Raw genomic sequence first — 27,325 nt, forward strand, 5'->3', positions numbered from 1 at the left:
TAAATTGAGCATACTGTCTTTCTTAGCTGAGCTATCTGTATCCCTAACACTGTGGAATCACAATAGCTCTTTGGGTATCATATAGACTTCTGGTCTGGGCTACTGGAAATTTGAAATTAATAGATTTTATAGTGTCTTCTAGAGACTTTGCAGTGGAAAGCATTGACAGCAATTTCACGCATTACTGCAATAGGCAAACATAGAGAAATGTAAGATGAGATAAGATTAATCATCCCCATAACTCCTTCATGCCCGCTGCGTCTGGGCTCTCAGGGTTCATCATCTATCAATATTTTTTGAAAACACTGTGGGTACCCTCACACTCTAGGACCCTAAATCACCAGTTTTGCTTTCTAATGGTTTCTAAAGAGCCTTAGTAGTAAAGCTATATTTTCCAAAGGAAAACTAAACCTATTCTTACTCTCAGCTTGCTGTCTTTGTTACTCAAGATTTCTAAAGGTACACTATGATCAGAAGTGGAGTGTCTTCAGACCTTAAAAGGAAAAAAACCTGGAGCAATTGCTCTTTGAAGCCCTGCTACAAGTTCTGCTGAGGCAGGTACTGGAATATTCATGATGCAAAAAGTTGCTTGACTCCTCATTGCTAAAAATCAAACAGAATTTTGCTATTCACAAACAGCTCATCCTGTGAAGATAATGGCAAAAAAAATCTAGTTTGGAGCATGAGGAAGCGACATTTTCTGACATTTCCTGAATTCTTTTAAGAGGGTTACTGCTGCTTTGTCAGAAAGGAAAATATTGTATAGCTGCTGCTCTCCAGCATGATTCTCTCTGGATTTCAAAGGCAAGATTTCTTTGTTTATTAAGAATTTGTTTTGATTGGCATACAAGAGTCTCAGAGCATCCAAGGTCTCTGCTAGCTGTGAAAAAACAAGAGAAGCCAAGTGAATCGGCCTATAAACTTAAGCAGCTGTGGGATAGCCTCTGAATGAACAGGGGTATCTCTCTCCCTTTTTTTTTTTTTTTTTTGGGGTGTGTGTGTGTGAGGAGGGGGGTGTGTGTCTCTGATTCATTGGAATAACTTTCCAAGCACTGCAATAATAATCTGTGTGGGTTGGGATTTTTGGCTTCTGATAGTTACATGTTATAAAAGGGCCCAGAGGTATTACGCAAAGAGCCAGAATGATAGAATATTCTCCTTGCAAGGTTTGTGTGTGTGCACCAAAAAGAAAACAACCCTTGATTTAGATTCCAGATGGGTTGGTTTGTTTTCTGTTGTTTCCCCTTATTTTTCAAAAATTCCAGAAGAGTCATTGTCTGCCTATCTTGCAGATACTTATGTGACCCTTGTGACTTTGCAGCTAACACGCAGATTGCTTAGATTCATCACCATAGGAGAGCAAGAAAAATGTAGCACAGCTGTGTGGCATAGTGGGTAGCGTATACTGCTCAGGAGCAAGGCAAGGTCAGATTCAAATTTCTGAGCTGCGGCTGAGGCTTTGATTTGGAATTTAAAGCTAGTGACTCTTTAATGAAAACACAGGAATGTTTTTGTGAACAGGAGGGTGAAAGACATTCTTGCTGAGATATTTACTGCAGGTGCTTCATAAAGCGATTTCTGTGAATTTTATCTTTGACACAGTAGTATGTATAAATAAATGATGATATTTGTGTTTACTGTGCTAGGAAAATTATTATATATTAATGTATCCATTTCAAGTAGTATATTATAATGTAAGATTTGGTATGTGATAAACCGATTATTCACAAAGTGGTGAGTGAAAGTTGAACAAGCTACTTCAATTTTGACACCTGTGGCTTCTTGAGTGCCTCAGTATTCAGCACCAGCATTGTCTTAATGTGATATTTTAGTTACACAAAGGAATCAGGCTATGAAGTCACAAACAAAACTAAAGGGTTCTACAGCAGAACTGATGTCCATTTAATATTCCTAGACTTACAAAGTGTAGGGGTTTTTGTGTGTGTGATCAGAACTATGGCTTTCCATTTCATTTCAAAGAGGTTATTTCAGGTGCTGCCTCCAGGGCAACTCATTAAGATTTTACTCTAGAAATCATGATGTGTCAGGTCATCAATATTATTTTCCGTATTACCGCAGTTTTCTGAGAGAGCTGTCCTAATCACATAAATGATCAGGCCAAACCCTAATAGAGTGTGATTCTAGTGGAGCTGTAGTACTCACAGATATGCTAGAATATTTTGGAAAAGTAGGACAAGTTTTATTAGTCTCAAGAAGGCACTATTATTAAATGTAGCTTTAGCAAAATGCAAATAATGATCATATCATCCACTTTTCTTCTCTGTCACATCCTTCTTATCCTTGATCTATTTGTTTTCTATTCTCAATCTCCTCAAATAATAATAATTACAAAAAAAGACTAAATTTATGCATGTGTTTGAACAGCTTTTCATACATTGTACTATGGACAAATAGAAGCCAGAATAAGAGCATTTATGATGTTTTAAAATTTGCCCTTTAAAACACATTCATCCTCTAAGATGTATCAAATTTAAGTCAGTATTTTGGGGGGACAGAATGAGGAATTCAGGCCTCACTGAATTTTGGTCCAAGGTGTTATGTTTTCCTCAGCTTGTCAAGACAAGGAGATATGGGTCACAGCTGAATGGCACTGGTTTCTGTCAAAGAAAATCTGAAGTCAAATGTCATTGTCATCCTATATAAATATTCAGCATGTGTGCAGTTCTCCTGGGCAAGTTTTCTCTCTGCTTCAGAGCAATGGCTTGAGTTAAATATCTCAACAGGAAAACAAAAATTAAAAAAAAAAAAAAAAAGTAGAAATTATATCATTGCCTCCAAAAATGGACATTCCCACACTTTCCCAGCTGAAGACTTAACAGGGTTCACATAGCAGTTATGCACTGAGGACAGGTTAAATTCATAATACTTCTGCTGTCACATGACAAGATTTGCCTGAAATTCTAAAGATGGTAGTTTAATGTAGGAACTTTCACTGCATTTTAAGAAAAAAATCAGACATGAAGGAACAGAACCCAACACCAACACTAAAAAAAAAAAAACAACAATAGTGAAACCACAGCCCACCATGTGTAAGGATGCTTCCCCACTGGCAGCTGCCACGACTCCCGTGATCTGCTCTTGTTGGAATTCCAGCTTCTTATCTCCAAGAGCACTGACACCACAGCTGTACCAGGGTTAAGCCCACGTTCTGTTAGCCACACATTCACATACATGCCCCTAGGCTGCCTTCACACTAAGGAAAGCAACCTCACCTGTGCTATATATCTTGCAGTTTGAAAACCAATAAGTTTCTATTAGATTAGTAACAATTCCCTTTGTTTTGTCTCAGTATCCCTCCAGGACTGTTTCAGGAACTAGTTATTATGGTCATAACTCCAGTGTAATGACAGTCCAATTATAAAAATCCATGTCATTCCCATAGAAATTTGCAGGGTCTATCCACAGATTTTCTCTCCAATATGGACTCATTTTATAGCATTTAGCGCTCCTTGGTGCCCTGCTGTTTTGGACAGTAAAATCTTCTGGACCTTTGAGCATCTAACAGCCCCCGTCCTACCTGCTGGATACCCCAAGTTCCAGGACAAAGTGCTGCTTCCCATATGTGTGGAGATGCTTTGTGCATGGTGAGGAAGTCCAGCACTGAAGTAGCCTGTACTTCTTCCTTTTAGTCTTGTTTGTAATGGCCAGTTTGTATCTAACAATGATATAACTGTTGGTCTGAGTTTGCTGCTTAAGATAAGTTGGTGAGGACGTTGGTATATTGACCATGTCATGCTTGTTCAGTGGGTTCTATTTCCATGCTAAGGGAGCTAAGAAAGTTGGAAGAGAAAATGAAAGCAAGTCAGTGAGTAAAGAATGTAAGAGCATTTCTCTCTTCCTTTCCCTTGTACTCTTCTCTATTCACTTGTCATCACAAACAGAGTCTTCAGCTTTGGCATATATATTAATCCAGTTGTTGTTAAGCACTTAAAGAAAGGCTAGAGATTAATAATTATTCATACACCCACACCCAGCTGCATCCTTAAGCACTCGATGTACTTGCTTTACCTAGCCGAGAAACAGCCATTTTTGTACTTCCACAGGCTGCATTTGCAGTTTGTATTTCCACCATGAGATGGCATTCTGAGTTCCCATTTGTTCCGCTGTCCCCCTGCGGTCGGGAGCCAACGCTGTAGCTGCACTTCCAGTGGAAAAGTCAGCGGCGTGTCAGCGCTGACCCCACCGGGGCGGGAGCAGCTGCCAGCATCACTACAGAAGGAAGTACAGTGTAACCATGGAAAGAGACAATTTTTGTAAACCTTCTCCAAGCAAGTGTCAGGAATAAAAATATGTTCTTTAGCGATAAATGTAAAGGTCAAAAGAAAAATCTCTGTTCCCAGAGAGACTGATCCTCTGAAAATGATACCAAGGGTGATCTTAGTTTAAAGTGCTTAAGAATATGTGAAAAACAAAGTGAGAATCTGACATTTTAAAAAGGGCACTGGCAAGGTATTTTTCACGTTGCTCGAAATGATGCCTTGATCCTCAGTTAGAGCTGAGAAATGGTTGGGGCAGCTGAGAGATGGTTGTTGATGTTTGCGGTAGCCTGTTCTGAGTTGGCTATTCCAAAACCAGATTAGAACAACCATGTTCACTTCTTAAATGGGCCGTTCTGAGGCACAGACCATTGTGACAACCCAAACTCATGATGTATTTCCCAGCTGTGTCACCTGCTCTCTCTGCCAGTTGCAAGAGGGTGGTTGGGCATAAGGACCTAGACTACCAAAGAACTCCTAAACTCATCTCTTGATCTGGAGTGCGAATTACTTACAGGAAAAGGTTCTAAGCATAAACTTATCATCCTTCCTGTTTATTAAAAGAACACTTTGTTTTCAGATCAATCAATGGCCGTAGAATAAAGGAACAGGAATTATATGTCCTGGCTATTGTGCAGACTACTGGAATTTTAATGCTCAAGTCTCTGTACCCTGTGCTGTCTGCCCTGACTTGTCAAGTATGTTCACATCTGTGCCATCTTGCATTATTCAAAAGCACTGTTTTGAATGTCTGTAAAATGTTGAGAGTCTCTATTAACAGATTGCTATTATTTTTCATTTTTCTTCTTTTATTTTCATGTCTGTAGCTTAATCATGAATTTCTTCAGTTATGTTGGGCTCTCTGTAGTATCACCTTCTGTTTTTCAGTAAGGATATTTATTCTCGTATGTTTTGTGGCAATACCACAGGCCAGCTTATTGATCCCAATGGGAACATTCACATGATTAAGGTCATTCATTTGCTCAAGTTTGGCTGAATTGATGTTTCTCAGCATTACGTTCATCTTGAACATTTGCATAAAGTTGAGCACACTGTCCTGGTTTTATTAGTTTGACCAACAAGCTGATCAGTGTGTTTTCTGTGTTGTGTGATGTATAAGGGGTAGAAACCTTTGGTAGGAGAGAGGGAACAAACAGCTCAGAGTCTCCTAGCATGGCACTGCCCCAACAGCGACATTTTCTATTTGGTTAGCTACTGCTGCTTCCTTCCTGCCCACCTACATTTTGCTCTTCTCCTCTCCAAAGCCACTACTTGCCTTCTCCATAGAAGGTCCTCCTCCTCATTTATACAAGTACCAATTAATTGCTGTACACAAAGTAACAGGGGTAAAGAAGGCAATGGGGTATGGGGACTTCTTAAAATGGTTACAAGGAGAGTAAGGCATTTGGCACTCATGAAAAATGAACAGTATAATCTAAAATAGTGTCGTTGCAGATAAAAAGACAAATGTGTGCACATCTTTGGTGTTTGTGAAATGTAATCAGCATGTTGATGTATTTCTTACCAATCAAAGATTTTATTATTGATTTTGACAATCACTTGTACCTTTGGAAGCCAATAAAAAGTTTCAGTATAATGGTACCTCACGTGCTCAGATAGAATATCTTTTTAGCCTACTGTTATTTCAGATAACACAGCACTACCTAATACCTACTTTCCTGTGATAAATCTTCAGTTACCAGAGGGAGCTCTGGGATGCAATTTCAGTGTTTTATGCAAGAATTTTAGGTCTGAAAGTAATTTATTATAATACCGGAATATAGTACAGTGAGTTTCAGAGTGGATCTTTCTAGCTACTTTTCCTTCTGTTACATCATCTCTGATGAGTGTGGTGCAGATTTCTCATTCAGGATGTCATCTATAAGTCAAACCCTACAGATGATAGGTGCACACTAAAAGAATTAATCTGTTATTGTTTTTGTCAAATTTGGATGGATCAATCTAGGAGCATATCAGTTAAAAGCATTTTTCCCCCTTAATTATATGTTTATGTTCATTAGACTTCATTGCACGTTACAAAATGCAACTACAAGCTTATTCTAGCTTTTCTGAGTCCAATTTATTTTTGAAGAGACAGAAAAATTTTCTACTTCAAGATTTTTTCTCCTGTGATAGCATAATAGACCAGCTGTGTATGATATTCTGCATCCCACCACCCCCCCCCGCCCCCCCCCCCCCCCCCCCCCAGTTTTCTGAAGAGATACTATAGATACTATTACCTTGGGAAAATAATTCAATTATTCTGTATCTGAACTATTTTATCCACAGAATGGGATATTTCATACTATAGAGAAGTGCTCAGAAGATGCAGTGTTTAAACATTTTTATGGTGGCAGCATGAGAATCAAGATCTAGGCAGACCATTCTTCCTTCAATTTTTATTTTAGTGGCCTGACAGGAGAGTTCAAGAATACAATTGATCGGCAAATCTTCAGCAGCATTTTGTTGAAATCTTTATTGGATATAAAATGTTTCAAATAAAACATTTTGACTAATGTCTTTAGCATGGAAACACACTCTGATTCCTAGCAGGCTGCTGAGATCCTGTTGCACACAAACCATATGCACTGGGACTCAGCTTCCAAATTCCCATCAAAGATATGACACTTGAAGCCTGAAGGAGTGTTGGAAGAATGTTCCAGGGTCTGCAGCTCCGGGGCATACAAGCCGGTTGGAGGCAGAAATATTCCAAGATACCCAATTTATGAGCAATCAACAAAATCCAAAGTGCAGAGTTAAAAAGATATGGGGTCCGATTCCAACTAAGTCCTGGGTGAAAATCCTTCCAACAGGCAAGCAATGGCCTGAGAGTTGGTTGGCTTAGAGCTATAGAGGCTGGGGGGCTCCAGCCATCATTTTACCCATGTGGATGAGAAAAAAAGGACATCTTAAGTTGGAAACACTCTATTTCAGCATTTTTTTAAATGCATCCACCTTCCAAGCCCCTGTTTCTGTTGTAAGACATACAGAATATTAATTTAAGTTTAATTTATTAAAAGAAACAGGAATAAGAATGCAGTTTTTTAGTAAAACTTTAATCCAAATTGGGTACCAAATCTGTAATTTATGTCTAATATTTTAAGGTTCTTTAAAATGGATATTATTTTTAACTGTTGATGTCTTGTAATTTATAATCTTTGTGATCCAAGGTGAATTTCTGTTTATGAGTTCATAAAGGTACAACCATCTCAATTGCTCATGTGATCTTCAGTGAGTATTCCGGCACTGCTTTCTGATAGCGCATCAGAGGATTGCCATAGCTTTATCCAACAAGCAGCCCTGTCACTCAAATGTGTTATTAGCATTGTATTATGTTTTTATGACTGTTTTCCTTACAGTGCAAGGGTTAGATTGACCTGCTTCTCTTAAGTCAATCACAGAGACAGAGAAGGACGAGTAGGGCAGAACCTCTTAGGACCATTAGTTGTTTCTTTAGCACTGACGTTCAGTCTTCATCTGCAGAAATTGACTGGTACTACAGCAAAACTCCTGTAATAGTGTTTATATGCATTGCTCCTTGGCTGAGGTCAGAGAAAATGGCACTCAGGGTCAAGTTGTTCATTTTGTGTTTATCCATATATAATCACTTGTGCTGTTATAGCCTGTCCTTGTGCTGTTTTCAGTGAACACCCAAAGCAGGGTCAAAGAAAACATGGGCAGAACAGTTTTTAGCGTGAACCATGTTCTTAGCTTGTACTGAACTAAAGGGCTTTTCTTTTGAGCTAGAACAAGACAGAGAAATGTGGCATTTCATGTGGAATATCTAAGATATTTTCCAGTTCTTGCACAGTTTAAGATATTTAATCCTAAATTTAACTACTGCTGTTTCTTTTACAATGGTTTGGTAACTTCAGTCACTCTTTCCCCAAACACCCCGTGTGTAACCTTTGTATGCTAGCACAGGCTGGTTACAAACACTATGTATACCACTTCGTATCACTGTCATTGTGAGTTGATGTATCTTGTGCAGAGAGCTCAGCCATGAGAGCGCTGTGAACATTTTAGCATGGTGATCTTAAGCATCAACTATCAATATATAAATGTAACTCAGCTTTATCTAAATTAGTATTTACAAGGAAAAGGAGAGAACTAGATAAATATCTCTTCAAAGAGCCTTTCACTTTCTTACAAGACCTAGGAAATTAAAAGAATCACTGAGGCACTTTACTACCCACCCTCTCCCTGTCCCATCCTTGTTACTCACAGAATTATTCAGTAGGATTCCCACCCACATTTCCATAGCTGTATTGGCTTTATTATTTCCATAATTTAACTGTATAAAGTACTCAATCATAGATAAAGCACTATATAACACAAGAGCTATCCAGTAGAGTGAGAGACACCACAAATTTAAATCAAATACTATACAGCAAACATACAAATAATTCTAATTTGAAGCTTGAACTTTGCTTACTGCTCCCACCTTACACTCAGAACCTGTAGACAGGCTTTTTATTTCTGCTTGCCTGGATTCAACAAGATCTCTCAGCTTCTGAGCCAACTTATAAAAGTCTCTCCACACCAGAACGTCTCAAACCGTTTATCACTTTAGCCAAAACTCAAGGGGAAAGAGGAGCCTAACCATAACTTCCCTGACAAAACCAAGCCCATTCTACCCCTTTTTAGATAGGGGAAGGTACTTGACACTCAGCAGGGCCCAGAGGTATAGCAGTACTGGCTTCCCCAGTGCCGGCTCATGCCTCCTCACAGCTAGGAATGGGGACTACCCAATAACTTCCATCCCAGAACAACACCACTGTCAATCACAACACCAGCAAGACGAGTGCTCTTGAGCTTTTTCATGTTCACATGTTGGACTGACCCTATTACATGCAGATGTAAAACAAGAAAAGAATTTAAGAGTTACATACTTGCCTCAAGTTTACATACCTCTCCAGGAGGCATCTGTCAATAGCCCACTAACCGATATCCCCTTGGGGTAACCTAATCCTAAACCATTCGTTTGGTTTTTGTCCTGTTTATGCTAATAAGAGATAATGAAAGCAATTGTTTCTGTTTACCTGGCAGTGTCAAAAGCTAAGAGAAGACTTCTTTCATATGTTTATTTGTTTTTTCAGTTATTTACCTAAGAAACTCTTGCCTTAACTGGTTAAATATAGAAAAGTATATTCATTATTATTACGAAGCCCAGAAGTTTTTAATGTTTTTTTTTTTTTTTTAAATCTAGTTCATGGCATCCCAGAACTAAGAAATCTATATTTCCTATAGCTTAATACCCTGTGGTGAATTAAGTTTGATCTCTAAGAGGTTGTGAGCAGTCACTACTGGGGCTGTTAATGAAGCTTCTCTCCTACATGGATTGCCTGGTGTTTAACAAGAGGTCACTTTGCAGCTCTTCTGTCAGCCAGAGCACTAAAGCTTTCATGACATTTTTAGGATCCTAATCACATTTTTGCCATCTAATCTTCTTTTGAATTTGGTTGAAATCAGCCAGGTGGTTCCAAAGTCATTGGAAGAAGGCCCCTCACAGGTGGATCATATAAGCTTTGTTTACAAGGGGAAAAAAAAAAAAAAAAGACTAAAAACCTAATCTGTGGCTATATGCTGCTATCTGGGGGTGCAGCATGTTGCCTCATCAGCCTGTCAGTGAGGTATTTACAACTGAAAAGGAGTACCTCATGGTGACACACTGGACTGCAAATCTAAGCAGTCTCAGCCCCCAGGGCTGAGACCAGTCAGAGCCCAGTTGTTCTGAAGCCTAGGTCCAGCTCAGTGCGGTTGAACAGTATTGTGCGGTGGTCAGCTATACAGAGGTTAAAAGTGCAAAGTGGGCCAGCAGGTGTTGCCTGACTCTCCTAGCAACAGCCAAGGGGGCAGGTGATGCTGCAGCAGTAGAGATGGGCACATGTGTAGTGTACTACCTAATCAGCTTTGGCCACAAAGAAGAAACAGGTTTTGCTCTGAGCTTCTAGGGCGTTTACAGAAGTAAACTTTTCAGTTTAGAGCAGGAAAGAATATTGCTAAGGTCTTTTTTTTTTTTTTGGTTGATTATACACCACACACACCCTTTTTTGAGCAGCAGATGAAGAAAGCCTATGTGAGCCAGTTCTGGAGCCTAAAACTGTGAGTCATTTCTTCATTATCTTCTTTTGCTCACCTAGTATGACTGAGCAGTAATCCAATTTAGCATATGCAGCCTGTGGATAATTCAGAGTGGGTTTGTACTGAGACTTGCTTGTTGCCTCTCGTGTTGTCCTGGCAATGGCTCTGAAATAGTATAGATTCAATCAGAAAACTGTTTCATAAAATGTTGTCCAACTGGATTGTTATAACATCTCCAACCAGATGTTATAAATTGTAGCATATTCAAAACACACCACGATTGCCTCAATACAGGATATACCTGGTGGTTGCACTGTATATGAAATGATTAGACATTAGCTAAAAATGTCCACATTTTTCCTCTGAAAAAAGGTGTGTGTGGCTAGTCTAATGGGAGTCTAAATGTGCTTGTATTGCAGTAATACCTAAAAGCTTCAATAAAATTTATTCCACTAATCACTGATCAGCTCTAAAATAAGGAATGTACCCTCCCTGAAAGAATTGTGGTCTGTGATAAGAGAATGAATGGTTTTAAATAAAAAAGAAAGTGGGGTGAGGGCAAGAATTTGCTCAGGTATGCAAGGTACAAATACAAATTATTAGCTCTCTTTCGAAAAACAAAACTATGCCTGCAACCATCTCCACCTAAGATGATGACTTTTTATATATACATATCTATTAATCAGTTAAATTATATAAATTTATGTGTTACTCCAAGACCACAGTTGTCCACCAAAGACTGTATTTTTCATTTTGCTGTTTTTATGTATTTGTTTTTAAATTATTCTATATTGGGGTAGATAAAGTCCCCAGTGAGTAGTGGTGATGACCCGGTTACTCGAGGTCTTCTGAGCAGAAGCTGTTTTGAGGTCAACAGCAAAAGACTGTGATTCCACAGGAAGGTGAATGTACAGATAAAGTTGAAAAGCAATTTATCTAAGGAGGAACCTCATTGAAAGATTTAGTATGGTGGTGGCTTTCCTGGCAGTTATTTTTGACACCTTGTTGTGGACCCTTCCCCCAAGTCTGTTCCAGGCCTAGGAAAGTCTAGTAGAGGCAACAGTAGGAACAGTTTTTAAAATGATCAGTGTTTGTGCTTAGAACTTCTGAACTATATTTAGAAGTGGATAGAAAGGATGAAGTAGTGAGCAATATATGATGCTCTCCAATTTTCAAAAGATCAAGGAAATATCCTCTTATGTACTGTAAATTATTTTCTTTGCACAGTGCTTTTTATGTGACAGATATGGGATTTATCCTGTCCTATTTCTGGAATTGTTTAAGGTCAGTTTGTACATCTTGGGTGGGTGGTTGTTAAGAAATTAGGCTGGAACACTATATGGCCATATATCAGTCTGTGAACTCTACTCGTGGTTGTGAATGCTGATTTGATTTATATATGACGCTGTATCCTGGATTCTGTCTGGGTATTTATTCCTGCTGAATTGTATGATGCTAGCTTGAAATGCAGAGTCTGCTTTCCTGTTCTTGACCAGCAGGATAGCTGCAGCCTACAGAGAACAGTAAGGAATTTAGGTGGGCTGCAGCCAAACAAAAATACTGACTGACTTGTGCTGGGGGTGGCAGAAAAGGTCACTAAGTGGGGCTGAAACTTTACAGAGGGGCCACTTCGGTAACAGGCATTTAAGAGAAATGAAGAGGCTTGCACAGGAAAATGAGGGAGGATTTAAAGGAATGAAAGGACTGACTAAATTGAACATGTTGAAAGGCAGTTATGTCTGGCTGTTTATTTTGGTAGCTCTGATCATATTGTGTGTGGTGTCCATGTGTGAAGCATAATTTATTTTAAGGAGTCCCACAGAAAATATTCTCCCAGTCTCGCTTCAGCTGTTACATCAGTTTTAATCGGTGAGAATCCAGAATTTGGGGGAGTGTGCAGTTGCTCTTGAAGAGGGTCTGGAAAATTGCAATATTAGGTGGTCATGGGCTGTCAGACTGTAGTCCTCGTTTTCAGGAAAGAGCAAAAGTGAGACCATCTGAACCCCAAAGAGCACGATTAGAAGTGCTAATTGTGAAATACCATTGGAATCTGGTTTACTTCTTGCAGTTTATGAACACGAGATATCCAGAGAATGGAGATTCTTGCTGAAGTCTGGGAAGCATTCCAGTAGGGTGCCCACCAGGGCTGTAGAAATAGTGCTCCTGAGTTTTGTTTGTGCAATGCTGCCTTCTAGTTTTGACCTCCATAAAGCAAAGATTTTGTTCTTCCTGATAATAAGAAAATGTCCTGTCTGCGTGGGTGCACAGAATGTTTTTTTTGCATTTCTGCTAATAGGCAGATGCTTTAAAAGTAGCTTTCTGTGGCATATTTAATATATATATATATATATATAAAGGAATGGATTATAAAATATGTCTTGAGAAGTCCACAGTTATAGATCCTGAGATATACTGTGCGTTTTCTAATCTCAGCAGAGATTTCCACTTTGTAGAAAAGGGGTGCTGATAGCAGCCTGCTGCTGCAGCTCTTGTGCAAAGTGACTGGCAGGAATCACAGGAGCATTTAAGAGATCTCAAGTGATACTGAGGCATTGTTTTTCTGTGGTTTGTTACAGTTATTATCGAACAGCCCCTAGTTACACTTCATTTAGTAACTAACGTTATTAAAAATTATGGTCTTATGCTTTCTTTTTCCTACTATTTTTGTCAGCTGTAAGTAAAAGGATAAAAGAGATGAAAAGCCAAAGCATAAGGCTAAGTTTCTAGAATTTCCAAGTTCTCCCTCTCCTTCTGGGTCTTGCAAATAATTTACAACAAACCCCTCAAAAATATACAATATTTTGGGTTTAGTTTTTTAAAAATTATTATTTTAAATATATTTCTGGTTTGCCAAGTTCTCTGAACTTAGACAGTTCTTACTTTCAGGTATATTTGAAGTTCTTTTTACAGAGGATTGGCATTTTGTATACAGAATGTGAAGACCACATTTGTTTGTGAACCTGATTGCCTATTACAACATAAGCAGAAGATTAACTGCTTATGTTATACGCTGTGTATGAAACATGTAAAAATTTGATACTGTTTTGATGAAAGGCACACTGGAGGGAAGAGATTGAGCTTGTACTTTTGTTTCTGTGCCTCTGCTTGATTACTTGGGAAGGCTTTCTCTAAATCTCTGACATTGATGACAGCCATTTGAGAAGTTCCCCTTAGCCAGGCCAAGTCTGGGCTCACAAGCACAATTCCATTATTTCAGCTGGATTTTATTACTGCAAGCAGCTTACCCAGCTGCATAGCAGGAATGTTTAACCAGGAACAAGACAAACTTCCATAAGCTGCTTAATTCTGACTTGGGACTGTTCCTTCAAATCAATTGATACTGAAATAATTGCTTCTCAGAATCTGTAGAGGAAAAGGGTGTAAAAATAAAATTAAAATCTAATTAAATGGAGGTATAAAGCAGTGTCTGAGTAGACAAATCTTAAGCCTTAGCAAATTTTCAAAGGTTATGTTATCCTTTTTGTCCCTGGAAATCTTTCTTTTTACTTTTCTCCTTTCCTCTTGTACTTCTGTAGTTAAGTAACAGGAAAATATTTTTTTAAAGTGGTTTTATATATTCATATATATATAATATTTACACATATACATTCTTTTTTTATATGTATAGAAAAAATGTGAACCAACACAATTGACTGAGCTCCCCGGCATTGTCAATGTCTTAAACAGGAGAAGAACGTTATTGCTGTTTTCCCAAGAGCAAGGGTCTTTATTTGTAGTAGTTGCAGCCAAATTTCAGCTTAGGCAATTGTTCTGCTTCTAATTCCTTCTTTATAAACTGTGTAGTTGTTCTCCTCTTCACTATTAAACTGCCGGGCTGCATTATAAATTAAATGTGGTGCATGAAGTAATTTGTGTATAGTATGGACTAAGCTTTCTTTTCCATTTCATTGATTTTATACTAGTTTAACTACTCACCTCGATGCAATTATAGTGTTGGAGAGCAGAACTCCTGATACTTCAGGGGTGGGGGGAAGGCAGAGAAGAAAAAAGCCCCCATTGAGAGTGCATACTTGTAATATAAAGGTGATAATACTTACAAAAATAGTTTTGCTTTGTCTTGGGGATGGGGAGCTATATTTAATGTAGGGCTGGTGTTCATCTTAAAGGAAATGACACTGAAAGTATGGAAACTCTTTTGGTTTCAGTGGAAGTCTAGATTGAAAGTACAGATACTGAAGTGCATGGGGTAGAAAATTAGGCTTTAACTTCTCCTGGGGGAGGTAGCACAAGACAGGGGGAGAGGAGGGGTTTATTTTGGTGTCAGGGTGTTTAAAGGTTTTCTGAAGTGAAACAGTTAATCCCTAAATCAACGAAAATTAACCATGCTCATAAACAAATACATAAGGAAGAGTAAAAATGGGGCAAGTATGTATAAGGTTGAACATACATGTGTGCATTCTCTCCAAATCTCCTCCTTTTTTCAGTTCAGGGGATTTTCCAGTTCTGTTGTGGTTTGTCTGTCTGGTAAAGCCCAATGAATCTCACCTCAAAGTATCTGTCCCTTCTTTCTTTGGGCCCATGTAAATGTTTTTGCATTCAAAACTTCCTTCAGCAAGGTATTCCAGGATCGTGCTGCCCTGGGGCCTCCTGGTTATTTTGAGCATGGCTCCCTCTAGTTTAATTTGCCAGACTTCCTTGAGAAGACTGTCTATCCCTCTCCAGTCTTTCCGTGTCATTCATTATTTTGTACACCTGTCATAACACACTTTAATCCCTGCCAATGTTTTTTCTACCTTTTGCCCTCATACAGAAGCTGTTTCATGCTTTTGACTATCCCTGTTGCCCTCTTCTGAATGTTTCTGGTTTTCTAATAATGGATGATTTTCAAGCCAAGGTGTTCAGCAATGCACACAATGTCTATACATATATATATATATATATAATGTTCAGTAAGGTGAACTGTAGATTTAAACAGTGGCATGGTGACCTCTTCTGTTCTTCATTCTTTTCCTAATTCTAAATGTTTCCTTAGTATTTACACTGCTATTGAATACTGGCTTGTTTGTTGTTTTTTTTTTTTTTTTTTTGTACAACCGAGTACTGTGACCTCCAATTCTTGCTCCGGTAATGACCAGCTCAGAGACATCATTTAAAGTATAAAGCTAGGATTCTTTTTCCTTCTATGCATCACTTTACACTTATTCTTATTGGGTTTCACCTGCTGCTTTATTGAATGGTCTTGTTAGGTCCTTCAGGTTTCACAGCCCGATCTCATCCTTACTCCTTTGAATGTACTTGTATCACTGGCATGTTTCCTTGCCTTACCACTCACACCGTTTTCAAGGTTATGAATAAATAAAATGAACAGCACAGACCTAGTAATTTTCACTAATTGCTTCCCTCTACTGTACTTGGTGGTACTCACCAATTATCTGTATCCCACCTCCTCTGCCTTCTGTCTTAGCCAATTGCTTACTCATTCCTGGACATGCCCACTTACTCTACTTCTGCTTAGTTTTCTTAAAAGCCTGTGGTGAGTTTGTAAAAAAATCCAAACCTTTTGGTTATATCAACTGTTTTTCTGTGCTTGGTGATTTCTTCAAAAACTTCAAGTAATTTGAAAGACAAGATTTCCCTCTACAGAGCCTGTGCTTGTATCCATGTCTGGTACAGAGGTCTAAAGGAGGTTGTATTTTTGTAGGTGCCCACCCTTTCCACCTAGTGGAAACTGCTTTCTTCTTCTGATCTGATTTTCATCCTCTGATCTATCATTTAGATAAGGTAAAGAATGTTCATATTTGCATACTAAGAAACGCTATTTCAAAGTATGTGGAGTTTCGCACTTGCTTAGCTTCTTCTCACTCATCAGAGTTCACTCGCAGTCTCTGTTTAAAGTACTAGCAGCTTGGTCCCATTACAATTCCGACGGAGTCCATCCCTCTCGTGTAAGCTTTTTCCCGATGTGTGCCTAGGTATTTTTATAAATTGATGAAAACAGCCTTTCTGAGTTTCGTGCTCCAGATAAATTTGTACTGGCTTCACACTCCATCTATATCAAATAGATATGTCCTAGGAAAAAGACACATTTTAATCACAAAAGATTGACTTCTGCTCTAACATTAGGAAGAGACAAGTTTTCACAGTTGAAAACATTTGCAGTTGGGTTTTTTGTGTAATGTTTTGCTAAAGAGTCTCACAGAGCAAAAATATTCTGAATTCTATGTTGATTTATCTGTGGAAATGTGTGTTGTTCCACCCCCCCCCCCCACCCCTCACCCCCCCCCCCCAAAAAAAAAAAAAAAAACCAAACCAAACTGGTGGATCAACAGATTTATCCAACTTCTGCTTCTGAATATTCAAAATATTAATGAATATATTGAGCTGATGATGGGGGTTAGTGATGCATTGTTGAAATGTTAAAACTTTCATGAAGTCCTACTCTGTTCACATAGCTATAATGAAGAAGGCTGTATTATGGATAATTTAGATAATCTGTAGGGGACCTAAAGCAGTGACTGTGAAGGAGAATGTGGCACGTCATTCCCCTAGGCCATGGAGCACTCCATTTGCTGGAATAGCTCCTAACTGCTATTTAGTGGGCAGCTAGTGGAAAATAAAATTGCTTCAGGCAATTGAGAATCTTATTAATATTTGCAGTCTGGGTAAAGAGTAGGGTAAACTAACCCCATTTTTACTAAGGGGAGAAAACTTGAGACAAAAGAGGGGGAAGGATGAGTATCTTCTTTTAACAAGGTTTCTTTTGGAGGTGGGGGATTGTTTGTGTTGAGCTGGGTTTTTGTTGAGAGAGTGGTATTGGTGGTGGGTAGAAGTAGTAGCCAGGACACCTATTACTGCTTCTGGTGACTTCTGTCTAATGCTCACCCACAAAGTTCTTGTTAATAAAGATGATAATCCCTGGTTTGCAGGAACTCAGATGTTTTTTGGAAAAACTGAAGGTGACAGGAAACCATTTTGTAAGAGGACATTTCACACCCTGGAAGCGGGCTGTGCTGAAATCCTCTGGGGAAATGAGAACATAGATTGTGTATGCTAGCAAGTGATGGGATTAACAGGGTAGGTTTCCACTAAGGAAATCTGAAAGCTTGCAAATTCTCTGGTGTTTTGGGGTTTTTTTGGTGGTTGTTGTTGGCTTATTATATTTTTTTAATTAAGCTAAAATAAAGCCAGCTTTACAGTGCTGAGATGATGAAATGTTATTGATCTATATAAATTGGATACAGAGGAATTTGTTGATCTGGGAATCGATGTGTACATTTATGCCTAAACCTTTTGCAGGCACATGTACTGTTGTTAAATATGATAGGGAAAGGAAAAACATAATAGTGGTGTATAAAAGATACTGGAGTCTAGAGGGGCTGTGGAAGGAGCCCAGCAGGAAACCTTTTCTTCCAAAGTCCCCACATACTTGTGCTGAAGGAGTCTTTCATCTCTAATAAAGATTTCCCCAAACGGTGTCATCTGTGAAGTGGCTGCCCTTAGGATACAGAGGAAAATGCTCTCGAGACTATACACGGTTTTCAGCAGGATGGTATGATGATCTTTCCTCAGGCAAGTTTTTCTTTTCCTTCCCACTCAAACTCACCCTCAGCTCTTTTTTCAGCGTGTCACTTGCTCTCCTTCAGACTGGATACTACACATCTGCAGTGCATGTGGTGTATCTCTTCTTGGAAATATCTTCTAAATAGTGCATGGCTTTCCCTCCTGATGCCTCCTTGTTCTTGACCAGATTAAGTAAAAGTCTGCGCGACTTCATCAAGAAAACAGCGTGTTTTAGAATGTGTGAATGAGACTGAGTGCACTGGTCAGTCCTCCAGTCTAACAAGTGGATACCCTTATCCAGTGTTTATGTTTCTTTCCCAGTGAAAGCACTGGGCTGGGGTGGGCGTGGTGTCTGTTTGCTTGTAAAAAAGCACATCTCTTGCAGGGCAGACATGCTGCCCTAGACAGCCCTCAAAGTTTTGCAGAATCAATACAAATCTTTGGAGATCTTGTTGATCACTGTGTCTGGAATGAATCCATAATTACCAACTTAGTGTTTAATTCTAAATTCTATGTGATTAATTTATTTTTTTTTTAATAAAGCTGATTGAGTGGGCATGTGCAAATGTCAAAATTCCTATTAGTAGATGAGAGCTGGAAAACATACCAAATAAAGGTTAGTAGTAAATTAAAGCCAGAAGTATGTATGTTGGGATTGCTGAGAAGCAACAAGCAGCAGACTGCAACTTCTGTTAGCATCCGGAGTGGTTTAGGATTTGTCTGTGAGAATGTGGAAGGGGGGAAGATGAGAACCTTACATCCAAAGGCTATCAAGAAAAAATAATAGGGTGACAAGTGAGATAACAACTACATGATCATGATGAATGCTTTTCCTTGGTTTCTAACTGGTTCAGTTTTGAAGCATCATGTGTCCATAGGCAACGGATATCAAACAAATGTCCAACTATGAAGCAAACAACTGGCACGATTTTCTCGCTTGAAACCCTTGTCACAGAAGACATAAGGCTGTACTGTCTAATTATTGCTTTGCCACATTGTTTTCTATTTGAGCAATTTCCTTTGGTACATTGTGCTATTCTACAATGCCTGATCTGTTGTTAAGTTTGAATGTATTATCTACGTTATTGGAGTGGGAAGGGCTAACTTGACAATATAATTCCATTCATCCCTGATTTTCAGTACTCCCTTCTACCTTCACGCCTTTGATATTAGTAATGTGGTGGTGGTGGGTGTTGCGGGGTTTTTTTTGCCTTTTTTTTTTTTTTTTTCCCCCTACTTCTCATCATGAAGCTTTGATTTTTCTGTTTGGAGAGGACTGTTTCTGAACTTATTGTAGGATTCATTCCTGAAGCCTGCACTGATTCCTCCCCCCTCCCCTCTTCAAGTTACATGGCTTTACTTTTAGAGTGTACTTTGGGGTTTTTTTGAGGACATAAATGTCTTTAGTAGAATTCTGCAGCATAATTCCACTTTCTAGCCAGTGTTGCCTTTGAAGGCTGATCTTAGCCTTTGGAGAGGCCCCACAAAACCAGCTTTTCTCCCCTCCATCTCCTAAACACTGGCCCATGGTGTGCTGTGTGACCAGTTGGATAAAGGCCAGCTGAGAATTCTCAGGACTGTAACAAAAGGAGCAGACACAGCTAATAGTGATTCAATAAGAAATTAATCCACTGTCTGCTGATAAGGTTTACCTCATCCTTTTTCTTCAGGGAAAAATTGATCCCTGATGTTCTTGATGCCACTATATTGCAAAGTATCAGATTGCTGTGAATGCATAGTATTCAATGCTAATGAACACAGCGGTTGTACATACATTGACTGTTCCATGTCTCTAATTTGCTACGAGAGCAAGGAGGGCATTGCTGCTTCTTGGTAAATGCAGGAGCTGTTTCAAAGATTAATGCTGAACTTCGTGTTGGGAATAGGTCTCCATGTCTCTTGAGGTAGGCTATGCAGCCTGTAACATAGCTGAAATCATAGCTAAAAGCCAGCTGCAGAAGCAAGACTTACTCAGTTGATATTGATGGAGGAAAGTCAGTTGATCCTCTCCTTCTAGCAACAAATCTATTTGGGGCCCTCCTGACAAGAGAGGCTTCTGCCTGTCCCCAGAAGCAGCCTTGGGAACCTGCAATAGGCATTAACTACAATGAGGTGAAGAACGGGAAACCAACCTGGCTATTGGCTTTCCTTAATTTCCATTTTATAGGTTAAGGTTACAAAGAACTGCTGGGTTTGTGGGGTTGTTTGTTTTTTGGTTCATTTTAAATTGAAAGCTGAGGTTTTCCTTTAAACTTCTAAATCCCCAATTCAGTGTTAATGGGCATATCTCTGATGGCCAAAGACCAGATTTTCTCACCTTGGGTATTCATTAACCATTCTCTCTTTTCACAGAATAGTTGAGGTTTGAACAAAGCTCTTAATACTGTCTACTCCAACCTCCCACTCGAGCAGAATCAGCTGGAGCAGGTTGCCCAGGACAGTGTGCAGTCAGGTCATAAATATCTCCAAGGATGGAGACTTTACAACCTCTCTGGGCAATCTGCTTCAGTGTTTGACCACCTCTGCAGTAAAGAAATTGTTCTGTGTTCACGTGGAATCACCTGTGCTTCAGTTTTGGTGCCCATTGCCTCCTGTCTTCTCACATGGCATCGCTGAGACAAGTCCAGCTCTATCTTTTTTAAGCCCTCCCATTAGGCATTTATAGACTTCCCCCTCCTGCCCCAAACCTTCTCAAAGCTGAAGAGTCCCAGCTCTCTCAGCTTTTCCTTGTATGAGCTGCCCCAGTCCCTTTAACATCTTCGTTGCCCCTTTGCTGGACCTTGCCCAAGAAGTCCATGTCTTGTGTTGGAGCACTCGGAACTAGAGGCAGCACTCCTCCTGATAAGGCTTCACCTGTACTGAGCAGAGAGGGGACCACCTTCCTTAACCCCCTGGCAATGTTCTTCCTAATGTAGCCCAGGATACTGTCTTCTTACTCTGTGGCAGCTGAACAAATTTAATTTCTAATCTCATAAAAAGGGAATACTTGAATGTTAAATATAAAAGATTTTCAACACTGAATAGCACTTCCTCTTATGAATTAAGGGGAGAATATTTAAGCTGCTGTGTAATCACTCTGTCAGTAATGCCTAACAAGACATGACTTTTGTAATGTTTTATGTCCTATTCTGTGCTGAAATCATTGGGTAAAGAAAAATTTTGACAGAGGAAGCTAAAATGCTATTTCTCTCACCTTGCTGCCCCCCTCCTTTTTTTTTTTTTAAGCCAAAGTGAAAAAATAATAATTTGTGGGAGGAAGCCTTAGGGATTTACACCTAAAAATACTTGATTTCAGTAAAACCAGAACTTTGATTTCATCAGAATATTCCTCTTCAGATTGATAGGGAAAACACTAGGTGAGATCTTCAGTATTCATTATTTAGAAACCAAGAGCCAGATTTATCAGCATCAAGACCTGGCTCACTAGCTGAGGAGATACGCACTTGCTACGTCCTTTTAAAATTTGGTGTGACAATGGCCTGATTTTTGGGTGCTCTGTGAAAATGCGTAGTAGTTGAGCATTGTTGTGTTAGAACTGGAGGTGTGGATCTGGGGGGAGGGCAGGGGGCAATATGCAGTTCTGAGACAATTGTCTGGCCCAGAACTGAGCTTATACTGGGCGTTCATAACCTCGGATAGACAGTACTTCTCAGGATCTCACAAAGGGAGCTCAGGTGAGACAGGACTGTTTTTGTCAGTCAGAATTTAAAAATCTTTTCTAGAGAAGCTGGTAAATTTGGCAGTCTACAAGGTTTTTGTTATCTCAGAAGTACAAATCCTCCTTGGATTCCCTGTGAGATACTGCAAAATGAATGTTACCCCAACTTCCCTTGATTGTAGCCTACATTAAGATTTATGCTGAGGACAGGAGCGTTGTTGGGCTAGTACTACCCTATTGTTTGCTAGTCATAGCAAAGATTCAGGAGGTAGATACTGATGTACAAAATGCAAGTACAGAGAAGCAAGGGATATAGCCTTTTTATTGAAATGTGGTACTTAAGGTCTAAGTGCATGCTTTTTTTGTTGTTGTTTAAATAATATCTAAGAACCATTGTCCTGAGGTATAGCTTCCTTCCTTGGTAGGGTTACCAACTCTTTTACTCTGTCTGCAGTATGGGATGTGCAGTCCCATTGTTAGCGAGAGCAGTGCTGTCATTACGGGATGATCATACAGGAAAATTATGCAGGAACAGTTCCAAGCAGGCAGTGTCCTGGTATAGTGCGGCGCTACTACTGAAGTCTCTTAAGCTCTTACATACAAAATATTATCGCTGTATCAACAAAACATCAGAGAAAAATTCTTTAAAATGTTATCCTCCAGAAGAGCCTTGCTGAGGGCAGGCAATAGCCAAGAGACTTTGGCTAGATGATCTGTTACTTTTAGGCAGCATGCAGGGACTAATCCGCTGGGGTTTGTGGGTCTATTTAAATTAGATATATGCCGGCAGTGCATTATTTATAACCAAAAGCATGAATAATTTAATATGCCCACTCTAGCAGGTATCCAGCTTGTGCCAGAAGCCTGCATTAGATGCTGGCTTTCAGAACGATGAAGAGACTATCAAATAACAGTCTGTTTTGCATGTATGCTCCACTTTGCGCTTTCTTTTGTATCTTTCTAGTTTGGCTCTGTCTTTTGTCTGGGGAAGAAGAACAGATGATGTATTCTTTACATGATTCCCTTCATATGGAGATGACATACTATGTCTAAAACAAATTACATAAACCAATTTAGGATCAATGCATTAATTTCATTTCTGTTTCATTGTGATGGAGACAGAGGCATGTTCAAGACAAGGGACTTACAGGCAGCGTGGCAAAGGGACAGTACATCGCTCTTGGCCTAACCAATCTAGTCTGCTGTGCTCCACTGCACAGCCTGGGCTCAGCTGTGTCTTGAGGTTAGTTTATGGCCACCCAGCCTCGTTGGAAAGTGTGTGCCACAGCACCCTTATGCTCAAATACTCAGTCTGTGTGGCTTAGCCTAAACATACTCATTAGGGATGGTAGACTTGGACACCTGATGCAGAAACAGGCTGTGTGAGCAATGGATGCAGACTACAGTCTGAATGCTGCTGACAAAAAAATGGGGCATTCAGACCACTGCATTGCATAGTCACACAAGAGAGATCTCAAACACTGTCAGCTCAAAGTCAGATGCAGCGGGATACTGAAACACAGGTACTTTCAACACAAGTTATTTCCCTGCCAAACTTCTATTTTCTTTCTTTTGGTTCCACCTCAGTGATATCTAATATCCAAAGGTGGGAGAAAACTCAGCCAGCCTACTCTCTGGCTCTCTCATCTCTTTATAATCAGTGACCTGAGTTAGGGCCTTCTAGCAGGAGGTTTGCTGTTGCTTGTTGTTCTTTGAAATTTGGACGTCAAGTCCAGTGCAAACAATACAGTATGCTAAATTTACCTGCCCATTCTGTTTCTAAACTTCTCTGAGTGAGCTTACAATACTATTGCTTGTTTCTGCCCAGTCTCAAGAGTAATTGCAGGTATATTTGCAAACACTAGGCAACTTGGACAATTTTGGAAAGAAGTAACAATTCTTCAGAACACTTGATGTGCTGCTTTGTTTCACACAGAAATAAATGCAACACCAGGTTCCCTGCAGTTGAAACAGAATGCAAGTGTTTTAGTTGTCAACATTGTTATAAAATCTTTACTTGACTGTTACTGAATCACTGAAGAATTTTGAGGTGCTTTGCTGGAAACTAAAAATGTTGATTCAAGCTCCCTGTCTGTGTGGCTACAGGTAATTAATTATTTTCTGTATGTTGGGGCCCAATCTGTATGCCTGCATAATAATAGCTCCTTAATCGAAACAGTAATATGAAGGGGAAAATGCACCAAAGGTAGAGAGGCATCTGAGTATGACAGTTTGGAAGGCAGGTAGTTAGCTAAATATGATAAATACAGTACTTCTCCTGCAAGAGCTCCAGAGAGATCACTTCTGTAGCCACTGAAATACAGCAGTTAGAGAGTACAGCCAATTTATAATAGTCTATAGAAACATTATACAAGTTTAGGTACAAATCAGGATTAAAACATCCTGCAAAGATGCTGCACAGAATTGCTAAACCAGGTGATTATAACGCCTCTGTGTGGAAAACTGCAAGTGTTCAAGATCATGAGGTGTACCACATGTGTCTTTAACAATGTAAGTTCTTTAAGTGTTGTTGCTCCAGGACTACGGAAAAGAGAAAACATGCTGTGATCAGTCATTGCTATGTACCTAGTCTCCTGACCATCACCCCCAAGACCTCTTATCAAGGCACTGCCCTTAGCTGATGCGGCTTAACAGAAAAAAAAAAAGTAACAGAATTATAGAAATGGTAGAAAGTCCACACAGGAATACAAGGTATTCTGTGGCAGTATGGTGGTAACCTTATCTGGGAATAAGCAACAAGATCTATTTAAAATCCTATGTGAAAATATCCAGATAAACTAGTGTGAATTCTTCATGATGCATTTTTCCTGTTTTAGCATCTTAATGACTGCTTATAATTCCCCTGTGCATGTGCAGTCAGTCAATTACAGAATCATTTCATAACCTCCCATTGTTTTTCTTCGTCAGAAAAGACAGGTTTTGTGCTCCAACATGAGATTAAGCTCATTGTGGCAAAAAACCCCCAGGAAGATAAAAGCCTCACAAAATTGCAGTACGATCTGCAGGTAAAGTTTCGGCCCTTCTTGATGGTGGAATTGGGCTGAGAAGGGAAAAATCCTCCCAGGTACAGCAAATAATCAAAGAACTAAGTTCACTTCATAGTGTGTGATCTGAGCTTGAGGTGGGACATGGGCATAAAAGGTTTATAATAGGATGAGAAGTACATGGTTTAACATGTAACTTTGGTCACTGTGTAACTTCAGTGGTTCTACTGTTGGTTCTGCTGCAAGATCTTCTTCTGTCCTACAAGGTGAACCAACAAGGGGGAGAAATTTAGTCCAATGATGGCCTGCATGTGAAATTTATGATCTGAAAAGCAGAATCTGAAAGTCTTTTCAGGGAAGGAGGGCATGAGCTTTCATTAAACCTTGTTACCAGTTCAGGATGTCCGGTCATAGTTGAAACATTGGTGTGAGATTCTCTGCCTGTATAGAGCTGTGCTGACTGATGAGCTCAGGAAATCAGAGCTCGGGTAACTTCCAAAATGAATTTCCATCCACTGCTTGTTTTCTTTTAAGGCACTTCTAGAAAACAGAAAATACAAGTCATGCAAGTGATGAAGGAATCTGGGACCTAAAAGCTACTTTGTTGCTCTTCACAAACTTTGCTCTCCACATCATAGCCAGTGCCTGTCACTTACCTGCTTGCAGAGGGAGAGAGTGTGAACTTCTATCAAAGCTGTATTGGCAAGATATTTACTGCTCAAACTCCTACTTCTTATAGGTGCTTGGACCTTGGTAGCATGCCATGATGGATTGGTATGTCAATGTTGCCATCATAAATCCAGAATAAACTTTTGTAAAGAAGTGACAAGGAAAAAAATAGGAAGTTAGATGTATGTGTGCATTGGTTTGGTTTAGGCTATGTACATTTAGCATTCTCTGAATGCTAAAGAATCAAAATAGTTTTTAAGTAATGTGATATTTATTCCCATAAAACCCTATCTGTAAAAGTGAGATAGTGCTCCTCTGCTTATCTGGGGACCCAAGGCACAGCAAGATTAAAGCTGAATTTCTTTGGATGAAGTCTGGTTTTAGCATGTCTTTCCAGGGTAGGCTTCTCGAAACACAAAGTATCTACAAGGCATTGCAGGGAGAGATCTCTACAAGGCCTGGTAACAGTCAGGCCCGATTTCTGCAATTTCTGCCATGTATGACAGGTCAGGTTACACATGGAAGCTAACAAGTTGGAAGCTATGTATGCAAATGAAAAAGGAAGTGTATCTAGATGACTAAGAACTTTAAATGAATAAATGTTTCATGATGAAAATGCTGCCAATGTGAGAGAGACTGGCTCAAACTGAGGAGTGGAAAACAGAAGAAAACTCTCAAAAGGGTTTAGATGTGAGTAGCACCCAGTGCAGCATTAATTGTTCATCCAGAAACCATGCGTATCTTTCACAAGCAGAGGGGACATGCACAAACCTATTCTGTCTGTGCCCATTAGTGACCCTTGTCTTGCCACAGGGTCTGTAAGAGCTTTGCTGGTCTCATTGCATACAACGTCATGCCCGCATGTTTCTACCTCAAAACAAAAAGGGCATCTAACATAATTTCTTCAGTACTGGTGAGTATGGGTGTCACCAAGAACTCCCTTGAGGGCTCAGAAAATAGAGCAAGAAGACAGAGGAAGGATTTCTGTTCATTGAATGTGATATGTCTGATGATCTGCGCTTTGCATATTCCCTTACCAGTTTGCATCTGGATTGACTAGCACTTAATTAAGCTTATTCCTGTCTAATGGGTCTCTGGAGGATTTGCTAAAATAATTCTGTTCAGTTTCTAGTGGAGAAGAATCTCCATGAAAACAAAAAGCAGGCTCGCTAGGCATTTGATGACAGATGCTTCAGACAGAGACCTTGGTCTGGAATTTCTTCTTCAGCCCTGGATATCCTCCATCGAGATGACCAAAGCAATGTAGGAAGTCTGCGATTACACCTTCTCTGGCATATCTTCTGGGATAACTAAAGGCTTCATTTCTCAGGGCTGTCAGTTTGGCTGCCTTTTACCCAGCACTAAATTTACTGAAGGTTGAAGGAAATTGCTAAGAATAGTATTTGGATTTATGGATGCTTTCTTGTGAGATGTGCTCCTTTTGAATATTGTTCAGACTAGGAAATACGTTAAATGAAGATGTTGTAATCCTGCGTCATGTCAAGCATGATCCTGTGGTGTAAGGTCTTCCTTTCTCAAACAGCACATGGACAGGAGCAGCTCTTACTTCGGGCAATGACACAGAGCTTCAGCTTAAACTTTCTTTCACGTGCTCCTCTCACCTACCCTTACTCCAATATATAATTGCTTCTTTTGATCCTTTCACCTACCACTACTTTTCAATCCTTATGACACTTTAAGCCTCAACTTTCAAGTTGTCTCTGTTGAAGCAGGGTAACAATGGTGTTGGAACCTCTCTTACACTTGCTGTGCTCTCGCTTCGGTGTGAATGTGAGAGCCTGGATCCTTCCACAGAGCACAAGTGATTCAGCAAAGTTTCTGCATCTGATTTCTTTGCTGACAAGCAGAACTGGGTTGGATATTACAGGTTGAGAAAGCCAGGGATTTGAGATATTACTGTATTAGATATTCCTGTATCAAACTTTAGACCCATTTGAATTTTTTGAATAAAAATGTTGATAAGCAAAGTATCAGCTGAAGGCAAATATTTTATTTAGACTTTAACTGCTTCAATTTTAAAGCAATCACTCTGAACCAAAGCAAGACAATTCTTCATTTTTAAAAAATGTCAAAACAAAGTGTTTAGATGA

The 27,325-nt window shown here is 39.5% G+C and overlaps 1 long non-coding RNA gene across 2 annotated transcripts in view; it reads right to left on the minus strand.

Annotated features, from left to right (window-relative positions):
• Positions 1-16,634: 16,634 nt before the first annotated feature.
• Positions 16,635-27,325, minus strand: part of LOC308067626 — a 96,985-nt gene continuing 86,294 nt past the window's right edge. For both annotated transcript variants that reach the window (XR_013929679.1, XR_013929680.1), the window contains one exon: positions 16,635-25,354. This is a non-coding gene — a long non-coding RNA (uncharacterized lncRNA). The remainder of the gene's footprint in view (positions 25,355-27,325) is intronic.

This window comes from Falco punctatus (assembly GCF_963210335.1).
Source record: "Falco punctatus genome assembly, chromosome: 7".
Classification (NCBI taxonomy): Eukaryota; Metazoa; Chordata; class Aves; order Falconiformes; family Falconidae; genus Falco; species Falco punctatus.